General features: G+C 37.9%; 1 pseudogene; it reads left to right on the top strand.

Annotated features, from left to right (window-relative positions):
• The first annotated feature begins 1858 nt into the window (after positions 1-1858).
• Positions 1859-2790, top strand: LOC143644983 (olfactory receptor 8B3-like; annotated as a pseudogene).
• The last annotated feature ends 19346 nt before the right edge of the window (positions 2791-22136 follow it).

Raw genomic sequence — 22136 nt, 5'->3', positions numbered from 1 at the left:
AGGTGGGGCTTAATCCCTCTGCCAGGGTCTTTTATGAGAGAATAAAAGACAGAAACACTTGAAGAGAGGGTATTTAGAAATAAAATTCCCTGGAAGAAGTGAGAAGGACCCAGAGAAACTGAGAGAGCCAGTTTGAAATCAGGTTCAGTACAGAAGAGTGAGCAGACATCACCATGTGCCTTCTCATGTGGGAGAGGAACCCTGGAGGCCAGCACCTTTCCCTCCAGAAGGTTTCTTCCTCTTGATGCCTTAATTTGGACATTTATTGTGGCCTTAGAACTAAATTTGTGAACTAATAAATCCCCATGAAAAAGCCAGCCCATTTCTGGTAGATTGCATTCTGGCAGCTTTAGCAAACCAGGACAGTTGTATTTATAGTTTCAATGACCAAAAAAACTTTCTTATGTACCATTTTATTTCATCTTTCTTTAAAGAGTTGACTTTAATCCTTCCAGGTAACAGATTTATTAAGATATAATTCGCATTCTATAAAATCCACCTATTTAAAATATTCAACCCAATTATTTATAGTTTATTTACAGTGTCCAACTATTCTCACAATCAAAAATACGGAAAGAAACAATACACGATGGACATCCCCTCTAATAGAAGATGGTATGGGTACGGTGTTTCTCTTTAGCTCTGCGGTGTTGGAGCTACAATCCCTAGAGGGATGCCCAATCTTGAAGAAAATACTAAGTCCCTAAAGACATAATATGGTCCAAGGTGTAAATACAATCCCCTTATCTCTTTATTATACACAGAATCTGTTCACTGGGGAAAAGATCAAGAAAAATTCTCACCTCTTTAATACTAAGTGCATTGTATCATTAAACTCACATTCGATCTGCTGGTGATTTTCAGGTGGTAAATGTGATAATAAAGAAGGTTAATATTTTTCCTTTGCTGCTTGAAAGAACTCAGGGTTGAAATCAGAAAGTATGATCTGTAGCTCAAACACAAACATTTTTTCAAGGTGTACTGAAAATTGTTTGGTATATAACTTTTGAAATCAGATGAACCAGGATCAAAACTTCAAATATCCTTACCAGATCCACAGGGGAGAATAGCAGCCATCAGGAAGCAGAAGTTTTCTGGCCTAAGGACAGTGAGTTCTTGAATTTTATTCATATTATGTCCTCTGATTTTGAGATGGAATTCTAGGGATTGAGATGTGCCACTTTCTCTCCTTTTGCACATTACCACTCAAGTAAATCAGATGGAAAAATCTGTTTGGGAGTGCAGCAGAGAACCCTCAGAGACTTTATGGCCCTCATGTTTCCATATCTTAGTAAGTTCCCTCTCCTTGCAGGGAACTTTCACACTTGTAGTTTTATGTTTTTATCTCTGTGACTTGGGGCAACTATTGAAACTCCTTTAGAGTCTCATTCCTTAGCTTGAGTCTTGAAACATTGTTTTTGGTCCCCCTACCCCACAAGGGTCTATTCTGCACCATCTCCAGGTAGCTAGGACCTGAGGCTCCAATTTTCCTGATGAAGGGAGCTCTCTGGGGGCCAAGAAATGAGGAGATGGAAGAATTAATTCAATCTTCTCCATCTTCACCATTCTCTGTTTTTTGTTTTTTTCTGGCAGTTGTGATTCTCTGTGGCAGCACTGGCCTTTGCTCTGCAGGTCAAATTGGTGGTGTTCTCAGATATATTTAGTGTAGGACTCTAATAAGAAGTCGTTGTCACTCAGTGTCATGATAGTGGTAAAGGCATATTCTATAGTCTGTGTTTAGCTAGTCTTAGTCCCAGTTTATGCATCACCCTTGTGGGAAGAGATATTGGGGGAATATCTGTGTTATGCTCTATCTTAAGCCTTTTTTTTTTTAATCTGACAGTTCCCTCAGACTAGAATGTCTACTGGGAATGGCTCTTTTGTGACTGAATTTATTCTGGAAGGATTAACAGACAACCCAGATCTTCAACACCCTCTGTTTTATCTTTTTCAAGCAATGTATATGGTCACCATGCTGGGAAACCTGACCTTGTTAATTCTAATTAGACTGCATTCCCAGCTTCATACCCCAATGTACTTTTTCCTCTTTAACTTGTCCTTCATAGACCTCTGCTATTCTTCTGTTTTTACACCGAAAATGCTGACCAACTTTTTATCAAAGAAGAATATTATCTCTTACCAGGGGTGCATGACACAGCTCTATTTTTTCTGTTTCTTTGTAATTTCTGAGTGCTATGTGCTGACCTCAATGGCCTATGATCGCTATGTGGCCATCTGTAATCCACTCTTGTATAACATTGCCATGTCACCTAAACTGTGTTGCACTCTCATTTTTGTTCATACTTGATGGCATTTTCTGGTGCTATGGCCCACACTGGATGCATGCTGAGACTGACCTTCTGTGATGCCAATACCATCAACCATTATTTCTGTGATGTCCTCCCTCTGCTCCAGCTCTCCTGCACGAGCACCTATGTCAATGAGCTGGTGGTCTTCATTGTGGTGGGTATCAACATTATCGTGCCTACTCTCATCATCTTTATCTCATATGGTTTCATTCTGTCCAGCATCCTCCACATCAACCCGACTGAAGGCAGGTCCAAAGCCTTCAGCACCTGCAGTTCCCACATAGTTGTTGTTTCTCTGTTCTTTGGATCAGGCTTATTTATGTATCTGAAACCATCTTCTGCTGAATCTTTGGCTGAAGGAAAAATCTCTTCTATCTTTTATACCAATGTGGTTCCCTTGATGAACCCCTTAATCTACAGTTTGAGGAATAAAGATGTCAAACTTGCTCTGAGAAAAACCCTGAGTAGGAGAAAGTGTTGATCAGAAACCTGTGCAGCTATTATAGGACAGGGAGTTTCATTGTTTTTAATTACAATTTATTTCATGGCTGCATTCTTATCCTGTATCTTTCTAACCATAGTGAATGGAATTGGGGTGTTTCCTCCATAGTTATTTCCAGGTTTTTAAATTACTGTTCCTCCATTCTTCACTGCACAGTTTATTTTCCTTTTCATCTTTTTCTCTTATTTCAGAATAATATTAATGAAATATTGCATTATGACTGTCTTGATTTCTCCCCCTATGTCATTGTTTGCTTGTTTGCTCTCTTTTCTCATGAATGAAGCTGAACAGTTCTGTAAATGATTGAATAAAGTCACACTAGTGTTTTCAGTGTCTATATCAAACTAATGCATAATGGATTGCTGATAGATATTTATTGCCTGGATCAGAAAACTCTTTTTCTACTTTGTTTTATTATTTTTACTGCAATAAACATGAAATATGAGAAGACAAGTCAATTTTGAAAGTTCACTGTGCTTTGATCCAGGGGGATTATGGTGTTACTGCTTTTTTGTTATAAGACAATTTAATTACTCATTTTGTTGGAAAATCATAAGCTAGTTGCATTAGGATATTTGGGAGATGCAGCTTTCTGTTTGAGTCAAAAAGAAAGCTGACATATAGCAAAATAAAGTAAATTTGGAATGTTTTCATGTGCTTGTAATTCAAGAATAGGGAATGTGGGATAGAAGGGGGACCCACTTGAAGTCATTAAGCCAGGACCCACAGAGACACATGGTCAATAATAAAAGGTCCTTGGATAAGGAAATATTAAACAGAGTTTACAGATGGCATTTCCATCTGAGTTTGTAGTCTGTGTGGTAGAATACTGCCGTTAATTTTCACTGTTGTTAATGCTTCGGTAAACTTGTAATGCACAATGATAATACATTAGGAGTGTTTTCAAGAATGAAGAAGAAAAAGGTGTGGCCATTTCTGTGGGGAATTGAGTGGAAAGAGGAGAGCAACTTCGGTAGACAAAATGCTGAATGGCAAATGAACAAAGTTAGAAAGATGGAATTTCAAAAACAAGTTGTAGGAAATGAAACCCCTTATCCACCCCTACCTTCTCACTTATGACAATCCCTAGAAATAATGTGGAATCTTCTGGGCGTGATCAGAAAGGTTAAACCCAGAGCACTGGCAGCCCTGAGCACATATTAATCAAATTTGTATTTGTTGACTTTTACTTACTGCCCCCACAGAGATTTGAAGTTTTAAACACCTCAAATTATAACCAGGAGAACAGTTATAATTTGAAAGAAATATTCAGTGAATAAATCAATTTTCCAAAAGTATTTTCTGAAACAGAATAGAATACTATTTTGGATTATTAGCATACGTGATTTTCATTTAATTTCTGTTTATATAAACAAGTTGATCTTATTTTGTGTTTTCTTAATGTTTTTTTCCTTATGGTTCTTTGTGAGAATTGTTTAACTGGTTTAAAAAAAGCACCTTGAAGAGGTGAAGAGAATGATTTAAATATAATTATTAGTCTCTTATTTGGTAAACTTCAAAATACATGTGAAATCTGCTTTAATTTCAGAAAAAAAAATTTCTTTGAAGCTAGGTTCCAAAATTTCAGGTTATTTAGGAAAAAAAAATTAAAAGCAAAACACTCATAAAGACAATTTGTAAATGTTAAGCAGCAGCAACTTAGCTGATAGCTTTTTAGCCAGCTAATTAAAGTAAGCATCATATATATATTTGAACATCTTTCAGGGAGGGGGGATATGACAGAGGAACATTAAGGTGTTTTACATTAACAACATAGAGTTTTCTTTGTAGCTCTTGCTTCTTTGTGCTGTGTTAAAAAATGATGAAAGGACTGATGAGAGAAATATAATTCTCTTAAAGCTGTCATAGCTGAGAGTTAAACAGTTAAATCATGTGATTTCCCTATGGCGGTGAAGTAGGGACTTTGATGTTTCTAAGCCAACATAGAAATCTAGACTTTCTGTGTGATAATAAAAAATGATCCTTCCTAGTTAAGGAAGAAAGATTTCTAATCACTTTCTGAATTTGGTTAATGTTAAAATTTCTCTAAGCAAATGCTATCAATTCTTTTAAACATGAAGTCATACTAGAAAGAAGAATAGGCAGTTAAATAACAAGGAATCTTATTATAATTTTATTTTTCCAATGAAGTCTATTTTCTTAAAATAAAAAAGTGAAAACAGGAAGAGGAAAGTTCTGCAGATTTGGAATTCAGAACATCAATCATTGCTGGGTGAAGTCCATGCTTTGAGGTATCTAGGGGATCCTCATCCAATGGAAGTTGTGAAGGTTCCATGCATTTAGATTTATTTCTTTATAACATGCATGGTGCTGGGGTACTCTTTCTGTTGCTCCCATTTACTTCTCCAAGAAATTTCTTAAGTTCACTATTGTTTCTGCTTTGCAGATGACATCACTGAAGTATAGGAGTTTCAGGGAATAGTTCCTGCAGTTAGTGGGAGACAAAGACAGAATTGTATTCCTGGTCTGTCTGACCTCAGACAATGTTTTTACACAAGTGGAATTTATATCATGCTATTGTGAGATGGAGAATATCATCCCACACCATACTCTCAGCCATCTCTTGTCTCTCTCTTAATAGTTACTTGAGGAAGTGACTGTTGCTGCTATTTTGTTAAGGATTAGGGTTGGAACGAGCACTGTCAGTGCATACTGTCATTGAGGACTGCTGAAAATCAGGTGGAAAAGGGCTTCTCAGCTATATAGCCCATTACTTCCTCAACACCCAACCTTATTTAAACTCATTCTCCATTCAGCCCTCTTTATACTGCCCCCCTTTCACACATACATACACACATGGATGCAGTGACTTCAAGTATTATAATTTATGAGGCTACTGTCAAGATAATTGCTTTTGAACTTTGTAAGCACACTCAGGTAGAGTCCTGGTCAAATAGAGGGTGTTCCAGAGTCACAGGGCCAAGCAGGAAGTGTTTGCTGAATCCAAGAAGAGGAAACAGTTATTACTTCAATCATTCATTTACATAAAATGAAACAAACAAACAAGCAAACAAGAACACACGGATTATCCCCACTAAGCTCCAAGCAAAGTGCTGTATGTCACACACATAAATAAGGGATAGTGTCCTTAGGCACTCATAGTCCAAGGAGAGACAAAGATACCAAGGTAGATTTTTATAGTGTAACATAGTAGTTACTTTCTGCACATGGATCAGATTCTAAAACTGGTCCTGTATCCTTGAAATTACCCCCTGAAAATTGATTAAATAGGCATAATGATTATGATGGAGATGAACATGGCATTTCTCATTGAGTGGCACACTCACTTTTCCCCATAGTATTGAATCTTTTCACTGTTAATTCAGAAGAGTGTTAGATGAATTAGTTGTTTTATAGCCAGGTTCTACGTTGTATAAAAATATCACTCTTTAAACATTAAAATTGCATTGTTTCAGTTTCCTAGGCTGCTTAAAGCAAATACTACGAACTGGATTGGGCTAAACAATGGAAATTTATTCAGTCATGGCTTTGAGACTGGGAAAATGTCCAAATCAAAGCATAATTAAGGTGATGCATTTTTTCCCTGAAGATTGGCTGCCAGTGATTCTTGGCTTCTCTGCCAAATGGCAAGGCATGTAGTGGCACCTGCTGGTCTCTCCCTTCTCTTCTGGGTTTTGTTGCTTTCAGCTTCTTGCTTCTGTGACTTTTTCTCTCTTTGTCTGAATTTCATTCTTTTATAAAGGACTCTAGTAATAGGATTAAGACTAATCCTCATTAAGGTGAAACACAACTTAACTTAGATAACCTCATAAAAATGTCCTACTTAAAATAGGTTTATACCCACAAGAATGGATTTGATTTTAGAGCATGTTTTTTTCTGTGACACATACAGCTTTAAACCACTGCACACTCTGTGTGGTAAAGTTTTACATTCTGAGGGAAGACTCTGCCATCTTCCTCAGTGAGTGAGATGGCTGGTGGGATCAACCACAAAGTTTAATGTCTATGTCATAAGGTTGAATTGATCTGCTTCTAATATAAAAATAGAGAAATGTATAGACAATTACGTTTGCTCTGAGGAAGAGGATTACAATTTTCTTAGCACTGCTACATTTGTCCGTCCATCTGATCTTCAGGAAAATTTTCTGAGGTAAACAAGAGAGTGGAATTCTGGTTTCAATTTAATAGATGATGAAACTGATGTTCAGACATGTTAAGTGGCTTGTTAGAAATTAAAACTTCATAGATACCAATACTGTTAGTCCTGTGTTGTTGATTGCTAGCTGTTCCCCTCTTTCTCCTGGCTTACAGTTCCCTGTGGTCCTTGCAGTAAGGCATGCAATGTGACTAAGTTGTAGAAGTGATGGGCACTATTCCAGGGCTAGCGTGTGTATTTTCCACATTCTCTTTTCTTTCTTTGGGATGGAAAGTGTTGGTGATGAGTCTCCATGTAGGTGAAGAAACTATAATGAAAAGCCAGGAAATGATTGCAACTGAGTAAGGATGCTGCGTGGAAGAATGAATGGATCTACAATCAAAAACTAGCATGTGGAGAGCTCCTAGGTCAACATTCTATTTATAGATCTGCGTGGTAATTTTGAAATGTTCATTTTGTAATAATTTGTTGAAACGTATGTTCCTATATACTTTGTATATGTATATATGCTAAATTTCACAATAAAAATGTTATAAAACTTTTTGAGACAATAAATAAATATAAAACTTTGAGAGCTCTATTTAAACTGAACTTTAAGTTAATTCTTAAGCAAAGGTTTGGATAAAGACCCAAGTGCATGGCCGTAGGGCACCTGTTAAAGAATTTCCTCTATTTTTACGTGGGAGGAAGAAAGTAACAGTAGTGTACAATCCCACTGTCTATAACTGTAGTATATTATATATCATTGTGCCTTGGTTAATGGTATAGTACAGACTTCTTATTTTATTACAACTTTTCATTTCCAATCAACCCTTTCTATTTTTTTGACTCTCTCCTTAAAAAACTTCTTCAAGCATTTTGACAGTTCTATTATGAAGAGTATTGGGAAACAGAGAATTATCTATGGATTGAGAAAAGACTGTGCTTCAATAAGCAGAACTGGAATAGAATATAAAGATGGCACCACAAAATTGTATTTCAAGTTCAGAGGTATTTCATAAGTAAGTTCATACTGAGTCCTAGAATATTTGGTGAGAACATTTTGTATTTCACCTGCCAGGATAAGGATTGTTTCTATAGAACAGAATTGATCGGAGTCAAAGACAAATAGATTTACTTAAGGAAAATGGAGAGTGGATTGATAGTTGGCTCTTTGGCCTTACAGATATATATTCCTTCTGTAATCATGCATTTGAATTTCCTTTAGTTAGAGCACAGCACCAGAAATTTGCCATGAATTGGAAATAAATTATTTGATTTCCAAAAGTGGTAAAAGTGAATGTTTTGGTAGTTATTGTTAGACATGACTATGACAAAAGAAACATAAAAGATTAGAAAGAGACAGTCATGTGAAATAAGGGCCAAGGGCAAGAACTCATTCATCATTGACACCAGAATTACAAAATATGAAAAGATTACATTATATTAATTGCTTTAATTATGCAAAATGTTGTATAATGAAACTTTGACAGAATTCTAAGTCAATTCTTTTGATTGGTTTTCACAAAGAAATGAAATTTCAGAGACAGAGATTTGGAATTTTTAAATTGATCTTGAATTACCCTGGCCAAAGCTTTCTGATGTTCTTTCAAAAATAACCAAAAAAAGAGCTCTTAATTAGTCCCTAAGCTATTAAACCCATCTCTAGTCTCCAAGGAAAGTATAATTTATGGGAATTCATGTCCATGTGTTATTCATTCCTGTTTAGTGGAAACAACATTAGGAATTGGAACTTACTCCAGAAATTGTAAAGCGTGGCCGTATTCTAGATGTCAGATGAAAAACTGTGGATTAAGCAGTGCAAAGTGAAATATAGTTTGTCAAATGTCAGAACATTTGTTTTTCGGTTGGTGTAATTTTAACCTTCGATTCATACTCTTCCCCCTATCCTGACTCAATACTTCTTCCTTTTTTCCCATACTACTTTCTATATGTCCTATCCTTCTGAAAGTATTTTCTGATCCCCTAAGACTAAGTGATGGTCCACTTTATTGGTTTCCATCCCAATGGTGTTTAGTTCTTTAACATTTTTCATATTATATTGTAATTGCAGTTTACATGGCTTTGTCAATTTGAATAATGAAGTGAAACTAGAAGCAAATTCTTTCCCTACAAACAAGTGGACGAGTTATTAACTTTCAGGAAAAAAAAACTTAATAAAGAGCTCCAGGACTCAGTTCTCCTTCCAAAGCAGCGAACAGAAAGGAACTGTATAAAACAATTGTTCTGGGTCAGTGTAAGCCAAAAGAATATTACACAGCATTGAGTAAAAGGTGGAGGAAGAGGCTGATAAACTAAAGTGGCACCATCAACATGGTGACACAAGACAGCTACTGAAAACCTCTACTGAGTGTTCAGGGGTAAAAGGAACAAATCCCACTTGTTCAGAACTCTGGAGCAAGGTGAAGGCTGGGGAAGGATCTTACAAATGCTGAATCAAAAAAAGAGAAAAATATCAGGTGGGAAACATCTGACCCAGACAGGTCATCACTATCCCATCCCCATCATCCAGTCCCATGCAGCTCAGAAATTGGCCAAGGGGATAAACTGGGAACCCTCCTACCTCACACAGAGGACACAGGCTATAACACGCCTCACAACAGTGAAAGAGATATCTAACTATGTCTGGACACAGAGACCCAAGTCTGCAGAGGCCCATGATAGGGCTCAAGCTGCTGGGAATTTCAGAATACATAGCAACACAAGGAAGAGCTTCCAAATGGAGAATTAGGGAAGTAAGCAGAGAATCTTCCCTCAAAGAAGCAAGGGTAAGGCAGAAACTGCCCAGAACAATGGTCTGGGAATCTGGGGAGAAGGAAAGGACCTCTCAAGGTCCAGATCAGTAAGGGATGAAGAGTTGAGAAAATGTGGACAGAGACTGTGATTCCAGCCATGGGGCCTGGTGCCCATCACTCACTCTTGAGAGAAACAGCAGTGGGTGGCCTGATCATTGCCTGGGGAATGACTGCAGATTGCAGCAGCTCTGAGAGCACTCCACACCAAGTTAGAGGGGACACATCCCATAACCAAGCCATTTTTGGCCAGTGAAATGAGTACACAGGAACTATGCAATTTCAGCCCTGCTTGGTCAGATAGTACAGGGGTCTAGGAGGTAAAAGCTTCTGAGGACATTCAAGTAACTGATTAGCACAATCTGCTGGCAGAAAAGTGTGGTGGAAAACTGCAAGAAGACCCTATCCCAGGTCCATCAGAGCTGGTCTACAACTTGCATGGGTATACAATTCGGTTTTGGCTGGGAAATCCTGACAGCTGAACTGTCAAAAAAGTGCCCAAATGCAAACCCAGGCAACAAGTAAATCCTAGATAAGAGAGAGAACCTTAAGAATAGACCCATCAAGATGATTAGAAGACCAGATAATAGCAAAAAGTCATATAGCACATGAAACTCAAGAAGAAATGGTCCAATCAAATGGAAAGATCAAAAAGTCATGGGAGAAACACAACCTGGAATGATTTGTCAAAGATGTTCAAACAAATCACCTGAATCAATTCACAAAAAGAAGTAAAATATGCATAAAGAGATAAAGATATTATAAAGACACTAGAAAAGCATAAAGAGGAACTTGAAGAATACATAATAAAAGAACAGATAACATGGAATTAAAAGACATTGTAGATGAAATTAAAAACATATGGGACATAGGGGAAGATGGCTGATTAGAGCATCTTGAGATTAGCCCTGCTCCACAGAAAGTTAGAGAAGGGACAGGAGGGCAACTGAAGCAACAATTTGGGAGTGCAGCTGACCTGGGAGAACCTTCTACACCACATGTGGCAGCCCTGGTTGCAGAGGCCGAGGAATTGAGAGGCAGAAAGATGGAGCCTGGCATGGAGGCATGGAGCAGCAGAGCCCATGAGAGTACACAGATGCATACACGGGACTAGGAAGTAAGCCAGGCCACCACATTCTTTGGGCTTGCTACCTTTACCCATGCAGCCCTGTGACCAATGACTCACCCCACACCCCATGCACCTGAACCCCCTCACTTGTTCCTACTCCCTGCACTCCAGACACCCCCACCCACCAGACTCCAGTGCACGTACCTGCCCCTCACATCCACCCCATGTGCAGCCCAACCCACCTCTCCTGCATGGCTCCCAAGAACTACCTCCCCATCCTGTTCCCTGTAGGCTGTTATCAGTGCATAAAGGTTGTGGGCACTAACTTCCATACTTGGGCTACCCCCGGCAGCCCCACCCCCTCCCCTTGCCCCCTACCCCACACCCTCTCCCAGGCCATAGTGTTGCACAGACTCACCCTGCCCTCCCTGGGGGCACTCTTAGGCTCATGCTTGTGTGCAGGCACCCAATCAAGTCGTTCAGCTTTGGGAACTGCATGTTTCAGCAGTCTTAGAATTGCGCGTGTGCACACCCCTCAGCCACACTTCCTAATTCTGAGAAAGTGCTTACCTGCATAACTGAGTCACATTTGCCCCCAATCCATGAAGGTGTAATGCTGATACATCCCATCAGTTCTGATAAGTTGTACTGACACAGGTCTATGCATGCACACAAAGAGTCCTGTGCCATAGACCAGAACATACAGGGTTACATCCCCCAGACTGGTGTAACTACATAGCTACATCCTCCCTGGATGCTGGGTGCCCAGGTTCACAAGCACCAGTGTAACATTCCCAATCTGTGCACATACCTGCCTTGAAAGAAACTACCGTACTGAGTGCTCCACCCCATGAACTGCTTCCTGCTGTAAACCATCTTGCAAACACACAGCCTTAGACTACTGAATGAAAAATACTCCCAAAGTAAATCAATCAGGATATCTACATGTGATGAAGACAGCAGAAGATCACTAAGCATATCACAATGTAGACAGATATAGCCCTACTTAATGACCAAATTAAAACATTTGAGGAGACACAGACATTGGAACTAATCAAAGATGTTCCTACAACTCTACTTAACAAGTGGGATAGCAAATGACAAGAATGAGGTCAAGAAGATAGTAGAAGAGCACAAAGAAGAATTTGAAAAATAAATAGAAAAATGACAGAAATCACAGAGATTAAAGACTCTGTTGACCAAATAAAAAAAACATACTAGAGGCCCACAAAGCCAGATTTGAAGAGACAGAAGAAAGAATAAGTGATATAGATGACAGGATAATTGCCTTCGAAGACTCAAACCAGCAAATGGCAAAAAAGATGTAAAAAGTTAAATGGGAACTCAGGGAAATGATAGACAAAACAAAGCATGCAAATATAAGAATCATTGGTGTCCCAGAAGAAGAGAGGAGTAAAGTGCTAGGAAGAGTAGTTGAGGATATAATGGGGGAAAACTTCCCAACCCTCATAAAGGACATAAATACACAAGGTAAAGAAACCCAAAGAACTCCAAACAGAATAAATCCAAACTGGACTTCCCCAAGGTACATACTAATAAGTGTGCCAAATCTTGAAGAGAAACAGAAAATCCTGAAAGAGGCAAGAGAAAAACAATCTACTACATACAAGGGAAATCAAATAAGACTGAGTTCAGACAACTCAGCTAGCACCCCAAGGCAAGAAGGCAGTGGTATGATATATTCAAGATCCTGAAAAAGAAAAACTTTCAGCCAAGAATTTTGTACCCAGCCAAATTGTCCTTTAAAAGTGAGGGAGAGGTTAAAGCTTTCACAGACAAAGAAGTCCTGATAGAATTTGTCAACAAGAGCCCATCCCTACAAGAAATACTAAAAGGAGTTCTGGCAGATGAAAAAAAATACAAGAGAGAGTGGTCTGGAGGAGGGCACAGAATTGCAGAGTACCACTAAGGGTAATTTAACGAACACAAAGAGAAAGAGGGACTATATAGATCTGACAAACAAAATAAAAAAAGATAAGATGCTGGAATCAAGAAATGCCTTTTCAGTAATAACTTTGAATGTTAATGGACTAAACTTACCAATTAAAAGATACAGATTGGCAAAATGGATTAAGAAACATAAACCAGCTATATGCTGCTTATAAGGGACTCATCTTAGACACAGGGATACAAATAGATTGAAAGTGAAAGGATGAAAAAAGATCTTCCACACAAGTTGTAACCAAAAGAAAGCAAGAGTAGCTATACTAATATCAGACAAAATGGACTTTATATGTAAAGACATCATAAAAGACAAAGAAGGACACTATATACTAATTAAAGGGTCAATTCACCAAGAAGATATAAAAATCATAAATGTTTATGCTTCCAATCAAGGAACTCCAAAGTACATGAGGCAGACATTGGCAAAACTGAAGGGAGTGATCAATGTTTCAACAATAATAGTAGGAGACTTCAATACACCATTCTCCTCTATAGACAGAACATCAACAAAGAAATAGAGAAGTTAAATAACTTGATAAATGACTTAGAACTAACAGGCATATATAGCTCATTGTACCCCAAAGCACAAGGTTATACATTCTTCTCTAGTGTTCATGGAACATTCTTCAGGATAGAGCATGTGCAGGGGCACAAAACAGGTCTTTATAAATGCAAAAATATTGAAATTATTCAAAGCACTTTCTCTGATTACAATGGAATGAAACTGGGTCTCAATAACCACCAAAGAATAAGAATGTTTACAAATATGTGGAAATTAAATAACACACTCTTAAACAACCAGTGGGTCAAAGAAGAAATTGCTAGAGAAATCAGCAGCTATCTGGAGATGAATGAAAATAAGAATACTACTAATCAGAACTGATGGGATGTAGCAAAGGCTGTGTTGAGAGGGAAATTTATTGCCTTAAATGCCTATATTTAAAAAAAAAAAAAGAAAGATAAAAAATCGAGGACTTAACAGCAAACCTGGAGGAACATGAAAAAGAACAGCAAACTAACACCAAAGGAAATGGAAGAAGAGAAATAACAAAGATTAAGCAGAGATAAATGAACGAGAAAACAAAAGAACAATAGAAAGAATTGATAAAACCAAAAGCTGATTCTTTGAGAAAATCAATAAAATTACTGGGCCACTAACAAGACTGACAAAGGAAAAAAGAGAGAGGATGCAAATAAACAAAATCAGAAATGAGAAGGAGTGCATTACCACAGACCCTGAATAAATATAGGAAATCATAAGAGGATACTATGAACAACTATAAACCAACAAACTAGACAACTTAGATGAAATGGAAAAATTCCTGGAGACTCACAAACAAGCTACACTGAACCAGGAAGAAATAGAAGATCTCAAAAAAAAAACAATTACAAGTAAAGAGATTTGATCAGCCATCAAAAATCTTCCTACAAAGAAAAGCCCAGGGCCAGGTGGATTCATAGGGGAATTTTATCAAGCATTCCAGAAAGAACTACCACCAATTCTGTTCAAACTTTTCCAAAAACTTGAGGAGAAAGGAACTCTACTTAACTCATTTTATGAAGCTAATATCATTTTAATACCAAAACAAGGAAAAGATGCTATAAGAAAGGAAAACTATAGCCAATCTCCCTAATGAACATAGATGCAAAATTCTCAATAAAATATCAGCAAATTGAATCCAACAACACATTAAAAGAATTATACATCATGACCAAGTGGGGTTTATACCAGGAATGCAAGGATGGTTCAATGCAAGAAAATCAATTAATGTATTACAGCACATTAACAAATCAAAAGAGAAGAAAATCACATGATCTTCTTGATTGCTGCTAAAAAAGCATTTGACAAAATTCAGCAACCTTTTCTGATAGAAACACTCCAAAAGATAAAAATCAAAGGTGACTACTTCAATATGATAAAGGGAATATATGAAATAGCCAGAATCACACTCAATGGAGAGAGCCTGAAAGGCTAAGATCAGGTACAAAACAAGGATGACCACTGTCTCCACTATTATTCAACATCGTCCTAGAAGTTCTAGCTAGAGCAATTAGTCAGGACAAAGAAATAAAAGGCATAAAAATTGGAAAGGAAGAAGTAAAACTCTCATTATTTACAGATGATTTGATAGTATACTTGGAAGATCCTGAGAAATCTACAGCAAAGTTACTTGAGCTAATAAACAAATTCAGCAAGGTGGCAGGATATAAAATTAATATCCAAAAATCAGCAACATTTCTATACACAGGCAATGTGCTATCTGAGGAGTCAGTTTAGGGAAAAAATTCCATTCAAATAGCAACTAAAAGAATCAAATACTTAGGAATGAGCTTAACTAGGAAAATAAACAACTTGTACACAGAAAACTATCTAACATTGGTTAAAGAAATCAAAAGAGATTTAAATAGGTGGAAACACATTCCCTGCTCATGGAGTGGAAGGTTAAAAATAGTTAAGATGTCAATTCTCCCCAAATTGATCTACAGATTCAACATAATACCAATCAAAATACCAACAACCTACTTTGAAGATTTGGAAAAGCTAACTTCCAAATTCATATGAAAGGGAATGAGACCCCAAATAGCTAAAAGCATCCTAAAAAAGAACAAAGTGGGAGGATTAATGCTCCCTGACTTTAAAACATATTATAAAGCCACAGTGGTCAAAACAGCATGGTACTGGCACAAAGACAGAAGCATTGACCAATGGAATAAAATTAAGAGTGCAGAAATAAACCACCAAATCTATGGTCAACTGATTTCTGACAAAGCTCCAAATCCACCAAACTGGGATAAAATAGTATTTTCAATAATTGGTCATGGAAGAACTGGATATCAATAGCCAAGAGAATGAAAGAGGACCCCTGTCTTACACAAAAATTAACTCAAAGTTGATAAAAATCTAAATATAAGAACTACCACTGTAAAGCTTCTGGAAGAAAATGTAGGGAAACATCTTCAAGACTTAGTAATAGGAGCTAGCTTCCTAAACTTTACACCCAAAGCACAAGCAACAAAAGAAAAAATATATAAATGAGAACTCCTCAAAATCAAATGCTTCAGCACCTCAAAAGACTTTTTCAAAAAGGTGAAGAGGCAGCCAACTCAATGGGACAAAATATTTGGAAATCACAAATCAAACAATGGTTTGATTTCCTGTATATACAAAGAAATCATACAACTAAACAACAAAAGAATAAAAAATCCAATTATAAAATTGGCTAAAGATATGAATAGGCATTTTTATGAAAAACAAATAGAGATGGCTCAAAAGCACATGAAGCGATGCTCATTTTCACTGGCTATAAGGGAAATGCAGCTCAAGACTACAGTGAGAAAGTGCCTCACACCTACAAGAATAGCTACTATTAAACAATCAAGAAACTATAAGTGTTGGAGAGGATGTGGAGAAACTAGGACATTTATGCACAGCTAGTGAGAATGTACAATGTTGCAGCCACTATGGAAGACTGTTTGGCAATTCCTTAGGAAACTAAATATTGTGCTGCCTTATGACTCAGCAATAGCACTACTTGGTATGTACCCAGAAGAGCTGAAAGCAATGACAAAACAGACATCTGCACACTGATGTTCATAGCAGCATTATACACAATCACCAAAAGATGGAAACAAACCAAATGGACATCAACAGACAAGTGGATCAACAAAATGTGGTATATACATGCAATGGAATATTATGCAGCAGTAAGACAAAATGACATCCTGAAACACATGACAAGGTGGATGAGCCTTGAGGACATAATGCTGAGTGAAATTAGCCAGACACAAAAAGACAAATACCGCATGATTCCACTTTTAGGACCAGCCTAAAAGTATAATCAGAGACTTGTAATATAGAATACAGGGCACTTAGAGATACATAGAAGCTAGAGATGAGTGAATCATTAGCTAGTGAGGTTGAACTCCAATGTAAGGCAAAAGATAAGAGCAAAGATGATTCTCTAGTGGGTCTAGAAATAATATTGCCATATTGGAGATGAACAAGATTGAAAGGGGTTGTATAGACCTATGTGTCCCACTGACTCACACTAGAAATATGAATGAGTTCTTGTAAGAATTACTTCAAAGAGATGACTCTTGTATAAAGAATGTTTAAGTCCAGGGTACAGGAGGAAAACTGCTATTGCATGCTATGAGCTATGTTCAAAAGGAATCCAACTGTGCTACCACAGCAACAGCAGAGGTAAATAATGGGGTGAGCGACAAGATTTAAGAGGAGGTTTAGATCTCCTATTTGATGAGGATGTGTTTTCTGTCTCTTGGGAACAATGAAATTATCTAAAATTGAGAATATTGATGGAATGTGGACTTTGCGTCTTCTACATAATGCCCAATGAATACAGGTGTCTGAATGATGTACTGATGGAGAAGTAGAATGGCGAACGATGGTGTATACTTATGAATGAAGGCTATGCTGCTACAAAAAGGAACATTGTCATGAGGCATACAATGACATGAATGAACATGTGGGATATTTGGTGAGACAAAATAAGCCAGAAACAACAAAAAACAACAACGATGGTATGGTCACCTTTAGAAAATGCTTATGAGAAAACAGGGGCCTATATAAAAGCTCTATAAGCTTTTAGAGCAGATGCATTAAGTGGGGAATGGTGATTATTATTTATGGATTTTGAGATGCTGTTTTATATATAAAACCTGATATTTAGAGATAAGAACGAAGACAAAGAGGTTGAGATTAATTCAGAACATAGTCTGAATTAATATAATTAAAATTATATAATTATATAATTAATATAATATAAAATTTTATATTTTATAATATAAAAATATAGTGCATATATTTTCAAACCACATATACTCTTTGAGACCAATGAAAGAAAGGTTTATTTGATATGGACCTAAAATTTTCTGCAGTACATAATCCAATTCAACCTATTAGTATAGCTTATTTGAACAACTGAAACACAGAAAGCACAGAACGAGAAAGAGGTCTGTTAATCATGTATAGATTATTGTAATGCCCAGAAACATCCTACAGTACATTAACCAGATAATTGAAAAGTATCAGCAAAGTTCACTGAGGGAGGGGAGAAACACTATGGAATTATTAAACCTTACCATCAGGGAATCCCCTGATACTGTGTCAAACTTTAGAAACACCCAAATCAACAGGCCATGCCCTCAATCAGGAGGCTTACTCTTGTGAAGATTACGTAAGTAGCATAGAATCTTAGACTACCTATAGGCATGCCTAAGAGTTACTTCTGAAGGACCTCTGCTGTTGCTTAGATGCGTCCCCAGTCTCTCTAAGCCCACCTCTGCAAGTGAAATCATTGCCCTCCTTCCTATGTGGGACGTGGCATCCAAGAGTGAACGTCTCCCTGGCAACATGTGAGAGGACTCCCAGCGATGAATCCAGAGCTGGCACTATGGGATCAACAATCCCATCCTGACCAAATGAGGAAAAGAAGTGTAATTAAGAAAGTATCGCTGGAAGATGGCGGCTTAGTAAGACGCGCGGATCTTAGTTTCTTCTCCAGGACACCTACTAGGGGAGTAGAAACGATACAGAAAGCGCCCAAAGCCACAACAGAGATAAAAAAGACAGCGTACCCCATCCTGGAATGGCTGGCTGACTGAGAGAAGCAGCTCGGGTGAGATAGCCGAGGCGCGCGGGCCTTACCGGGCAGGGTGGCAAGCGGCCGGAGTTACTCCCTTCCCCCTTCCCGGGCCGGCTGGGAGAATTGGAGAGGTGGTCTCCTGAAACCAAGGCGGCTGGCGCCCACACCACGCGCAGCCCCTGGACCAACTGAGAGAATTGGATCGGAAACCCCCAGGCCACTGAGAACGGTGACGGGTGCGGGAGGCCCCTTCCAAACCCGTGACTCCCGGGGAACGTGCACTCTCTCAGGCGGGCCGCTGCCGCTGGCGCCCTCCCGCCACACTTGTTGCCCAGGGCAGACTAGGAAATTCGGGCCGGCTCTTTCCCTGGCTGCGGCGACCAGCAACCGTCCCTGCGTTCGGACCCCGGGACGGCTCAAGCCGCTTCGGCTAGCGAACCCCCAGGACGGCGAGAGTTTTCCAAAGTTTAAGGTCCCACAGCACCTTTTACTGGTGGGACCCGCAGACAAACGTGTGCCACGAGCGCCACCTACTGGGCAGGATAAGAAAAACAGAACCCAGAGATTTCACAGAAAAATCTTCCAAACTTTTGGATCCAATACCCAGGGAAATCTGTCTAAATGCGCAGACGCCAACAGAAGATAACGGATCACGCTCAAATAATTGAAAATATGGCCCAGTCAAAGGAACAAACCAATAGTTCAAATGAGATACAGGAGCTGAGACAACTAATGCTAAATATACGAACAGAAATGGAAAACCTCTTCAAAAACGAAATTGATAAATTGAGGGAGGACATGAAGAAGACATGGGCTGAACATAAAGAAGAAATAGAAAAACTGAAAAAGCAAATCACAGAACTTATGGAAGTGAAGGACAAAGTAGAAAAGATAGAAAAAACAATGGATACCTACAATGATAGATTCAAAGAGACAGAAGAGAGAATTAGTGATTTGGAGGATGGAAAATCTGAATTCCAAAAAGAAACAGAAACTATCGGGAAAAGAATGGAAAAATTTGAACAGGGTATCAGGGAACTCAAGGACAATATGAACCGCACAAATATACGTGTTGTGGGTGTCCCAGAAGGAGAAGAGAAGGGAAAAGGAGGAGAAAAACTAATGGAAGAAATTTTCACTGAAAATTTCCCAACTCTTATGAAAGACCTAAAATTACAGATCCAAGAAGTGCAGCGCACCCCAAAGAGATTAGACCCAAATAGGCGTTCTCCAAGACACTTACTAGTTAGAATGTCAGAGGTCAAAGAGAAAGAGAGGATCTTGAAAGCAGCAAGAGAAAAACAATCCATCACATACAAGGGAAACCCAATAAGACTTTGTGTAGATTTCTCAGCAGAAACCATGGAGGCTAGAAGACAGTGGGATGATATATTTAAATTACTAAAAGAGAAAAACTGCCAACCAAGACTCCTATATCCAGCAAAATTGTTCTTCAAAAATGAGGGAGAAATTAAAACATTCTCAGACAAAAAGTCACTGAGAGAATTTGTGACCAAGAGACCAGCTCTGCAAGAAACACTAAAGGGAGCACTAGAGTCAGAACCGAAAAGACAGAAGAGAGAGGTATGGAGAAGAGTGTAGAAAGAAGGAAAGTCAGATATGATATATATATAATACAAAAGGCAAAATGGCAGAGGAAAATATTATCCAAACAGTAATAACACTAAATGTTAATGGACTGAATTCCCCAATCAAAAGACATAGATTGGCAGAATGGATTAAAAAACAGGATCCTTCTATATGCTGTCTACAGGAAACACATCTTAGACCCAAAGATAAACATAGGTTGAAAGTGAAAGGTTGGGAAAAGATATTTCATGCAAATAACAACCAGAAAAGAGCAGGAGTGGCTATACTAATATCCAACAACTTAGACTTCAAATGTAAAACAGTTAAAAGAGACAAAGAAGGACACTATATACTAATAAAAGGAACAATTAAACAAGAAGACATAACAATCATAAATATTTATGCACCGAAGCAGAATGCCCCAAAATACGTGAGGAATACACTGCAAACACTGAAAAGGGAAATAGACACAAATACCATAATAGTTGGAGACTTCAATTGCCCACTCTCATCAATGGACAGAACATCTAGACAGAGGATCAATAAAGAAATAGAGAATCTGAATATTACCATAAATGAGCTAGACTTAACAGACATTTATAGGACATTACATCTCACAACAGCAGGATACACCTTTTTCTCAAGTGCTCATGGATCATTCTCAAAGGTAGACCATATGCTGGGTCACAAAGCAAGTCTTAACAAATTTAAAAAGATTGAAATCATACACAACACTTTCTCGGATCATAAAGGAATGAAGTTGGAAATCAATAATAGGCGGAATGCCAGAAAATTCACAAATACCTGGAGGCTCAACAACACACTCTTAAACAACGAGTGGGTCAAACAAGAAATTGCAAGAGAAATTAGTAAATACCTCAAGGCAAATGAAAATGAAAACACAACATATCAAAACTTATGGGATGCAGCAAAGGCAGTGCTAAGAGGGAAATTTATTGCCCTAAATGCCTATATCAGAAAAGAAGAAAAGGTAAAAATGCAGGAATTAACTGTTCAATTGGAAGAACTGGAGAAAGAACAGCAAACTAATCCCAAAGCAAGCAAAAGGAAAGAAATAACAAAGATCAGAGCAGAAAAAATGAAATTGAAAATATGAAAACAGTAGAAAAATCAATAAGACCAGAAGTTGGTTCTATGAGAAAATCAATAAGATTGATGGGCCCCTATCAAGATTGACAAAAAGAAGAAGAGAGAGGATGCAAATAAATAAGATCAGAAATGGAAGAGGAGACATAACTACTGACCTCACAGAAATAAAGGAGGTAATAACAGGATACTATGAACAACTTTACGCTAATAAATACAACAATTTAGAGGAAATGGACGGGTTCCTGGAAAGACATGAACAACCAACTTTGACTCAAGAAGACATAGATGACCTCAACAAACCAATCACAAGTAAAGAAATTGAATTAGTCATTCAAAAGCTTCCTAAAAAGAAAAGTCCAGGACCAGATGGCTTCACATGTAAATTCTACCAAACGTTCCAGAAAGAATTAGTACCAATTCTCTTCAAACTCTTCAAAAAAATCGAAGTGGAGGGAAAACTACCTAATTCATTCTATGAAGCCAACATCACCCTCATACCAAAACCAAGCAAAGATATTACAAAAAAAGAAAACTACAGACCAATCTCCCTAATGAATACAGATGCAAAAATCCTCAATAAAATTCTAGCAAATCGTATCCAACAACACATTAAAAGAATTATACATCATGACCAAGTAGGATTCATCCCAGGTATGCAAGGATGGTTCAACATAAGAAAATCAATTAATGTAATACACCATATCAACAAATCAAAGCAGAAAAATCACATGATCATCTCAATTGATGCAGAGAAGGCATTCGACAAGATTCAACATCCTTTCCTGTTGAAAACACTTCAAAAGATAGGAATACAAGGGAACTTCCTTAAAATGATAGAGGGAATATATGAAAAACCCACAGCTAATATCATCCTCAATGGGGAAAAATTGAAAACTTTCCCCCTAAGATCAGGAACAAGACAAGGATGTCCACTATCACCACTATTATTCAACATTGTGTTGGAGGTTCTAGCCAGAGCAATTAGACAAGAAAAAGAAATACAAGGCATCAAAATTGGAAAGGAAGAAGTAAAACTATCACTGTTTGCAGATGAT

The sequence above is a fragment of the Tamandua tetradactyla genome, chromosome 8, assembly GCF_023851605.1.
Source record: "Tamandua tetradactyla isolate mTamTet1 chromosome 8, mTamTet1.pri, whole genome shotgun sequence".
Taxonomy (NCBI): domain Eukaryota; kingdom Metazoa; phylum Chordata; class Mammalia; order Pilosa; family Myrmecophagidae; genus Tamandua; species Tamandua tetradactyla.
This window is presented reverse-complemented; position numbering and strand designations above follow the sequence as displayed.